The 2,717-nt window shown below is 28.2% G+C and overlaps 1 non-coding gene across 1 annotated transcript; it reads right to left on the bottom strand.

Annotated features, from left to right (window-relative positions):
- Positions 1-1,598: 1,598 nt before the first annotated feature.
- Positions 1,599-1,670, bottom strand: TRNAG-UCC (transfer RNA glycine (anticodon UCC)). The gene has a single exon. It is a non-coding gene; the product is annotated as a tRNA-Gly (tRNA).
- Between the last annotated feature and the right edge of the window lie 1,047 nt (positions 1,671-2,717).

Below are 2,717 nucleotides of genomic sequence, written 5' to 3'. Positions count from 1 at the left end.
AATATACTATACCTACGCCATCTTACTATATGTTATCTATACTATATCTTTGCAATCTATTTTTGGGGTGGGGGGGGGCGATTTTCCAATTTTTTTTGCGAATATTGTCGTTTTTTAATCGTTACAAATGTGGCTAAGAAAAATATGAATTAAATTAGGCAAAATCTCAAGATACTGAGGGTGACCTTGCTCTACAGCCTCATCCCCTTGACCATTTAAGTTAAAAAATTTAACGGCATCAATGCCCCATATATAGAAGTAATCTGACCAATTTTGGTCAAAATCGGTCCAGCAGTTCTGTAAATATAAGGTGATTTAGAGACCATCACCGGACACACGTACATACGAACATTAACATCCGGAAAATTTCCATTCAGTTTTTTGGGTTCCTTAGGTGTCAAAACGTCAAGATCCAATGAAAACCTCATATGCCTAAATTGGAGTGGTTATAATATTTTCCTTTCTAGATCTAAAGTTCTGCTGTAGCGCTATCTAGACGGGAAAATAATTAACGTTTGATTTACCTACTATGTATTTTTAAATAACCGTGTAGATTTATAATTATCCAAATTAATACTAATTAAAATAAATTTAATTTTTCCTTTTGAAAAATTTCTAATTAAGTAAAGAATTTGTCAGATTTTTTTTTTTGTTCTAGGCTTTGTAATTTGCGAACAAAAATGTATTTTTTACATCTAAGTTTGAATTAAAGAAAAAAAAACAGAAATTATTTATTTAATAGTTTCGCCAACTTAAGGCTTTATACAAAATTATAATACCTACTCTCTTTTCTCTTGATGATGATGATGAGAAATGAATTTTGTAGCACGTAAAAAGTGTAAATCTTGGTTAGTACGCGTAGTCAAAACCATCCAGATGAAAAGTAAAATCGCTATCTCTCCTCTACACCGATAAAAAGTTATTAATGATTTTCGAGGTTGTTTTCGTTTTGGTATATTTTTAAGAAATTTTGACCCGTTCTAAGCCCACGTTATAGATAAGTGTCAATCAGCTGCAGATAAAAATTACTGAATTTTTCTTATTTATTTATTCGATGGGGAAAAATTTTAATTCCGTTTCTTTATTTTAATTTCGTTTTTTAAAAATACCGTATTAATGGTATCGAAAATTGTTTTATTTTGATTTTGTTTAGATTATATTCAATAAGTAGAATGCGATCAGCAGTACTCAGTGCAGAAAAATTTTATACTGCGTAATATAAATTACTTTGAACTATTTGAAACACATCTAAAAAATAGCTGTTGAAACGGTGGCATCCTCTATCAGTCCTGTCTTTTAGTCGAGAAATTAGACATAAGAAACGAAATCTGCATTGATGTTATGAAAAATAAAACCCGTTGTACAAAAATGTGATATTATTATATGAATTTTATTTTTACTGTATTTGATATTGTTTACTAAATTTAATGTTTCTGTTAACACTAAACAGAAGGTAGATAGATTATCAATGAAAGTTGAGCTTACATAATTTATTTTTTAATAAAACAATTTTATTACCAATGTTAACCTAATATAAAATAATATAATTATTGATTTTATAGCGATATAATTTAAATTTAAGTAAAAAAAAAAATCAGTGCGATGGCCGGGAATCGAACCCGGATCAACTGCTTGGAAGGCAACTATGCTCACCATTACACCACCATCGCAGCTTGCTTCCGACCGCAAGATTACTAAATAAAAATCGTACATTAACGAAAATAAGTAGAAAAAAGGGAATGAATAAAAAAGAAACTGGTAGCGGGGGAAGAAGTGAGAAAGGCAAAGACAAATGGAATGAAGGAGGTTGTAATAACATTACAATAAAAACCTTATCACATGAAAGGTACATTGCACTCTGTGTAATGGAGAGAGAACATCAATTCATGTACTGTAAAAGTTTTTCATACTGTTTGTAAGAGAGGATTAACTAAACAAAATAAATAAAAAAATACATTTTAATGGAGTTCATTCCAACACATCCTTGTGTATTTTGACAGGAAATATTTTTCAAATTTATTTATTAGTATGATTGAAATTTAGATACTAAAAATAAAAATTCTAAATAAATAAACCGATCCACTTTACAAGTTGGCTATTTTTTCTTAGTCTTTTTAGCCTATACATATCGGTATGATGTATTTTTTTGAAGGGTTATTTTTTCATTCCAATTTATTTTGAGTAGAAATGAACATAGAGTGAGTGTTGTGTTATATCCTTTTGAGATGTAAAGTTTTAAATGATTAAGACAATAGAGTTTGTCACAGATTGTATTAAATAAAAATTTTATTCTGATCAGTATATAGTAATACATTAGATATATAATGCCATTATAAAATAAATTATAAATATAAAAGCACCGATTATAAGGTGAAAAATAGATGTAATTAAGGTCCATTCCTTATTAATTATTTAAAATATAAACACATAAAGTAATAATGTTAAGGTAAATACACAAATATAAAAAAATTACTTAAAAATAATTCAGAAGGTTATGCTAAAATTTATTACAATGGTGATATACTTTTTGAACTTTCAAAATTTATTCCGGCAGAAGTTTAATGATAATTATTTGCTTTGTATGGTATTAATATCATAGAGAAAAAATGAATGAAATTGCTGAGATGAAACAGTAGATTGTAATGTGTATGTCAAAGATGCTTAAAGCAACAAACAAATCATAACCAACAACTTGAAGAAGCGTGGTGACTGTAACA

Source organism: Lycorma delicatula, chromosome 10 (assembly GCF_047948215.1).
Source record: "Lycorma delicatula isolate Av1 chromosome 10, ASM4794821v1, whole genome shotgun sequence".
NCBI classification, from domain to species: Eukaryota; Metazoa; Arthropoda; class Insecta; order Hemiptera; family Fulgoridae; genus Lycorma; species Lycorma delicatula.
The sequence above is the reverse complement of the archived record's forward strand: the minus strand, read 5'-3'. Positions and strand labels throughout refer to the sequence as shown.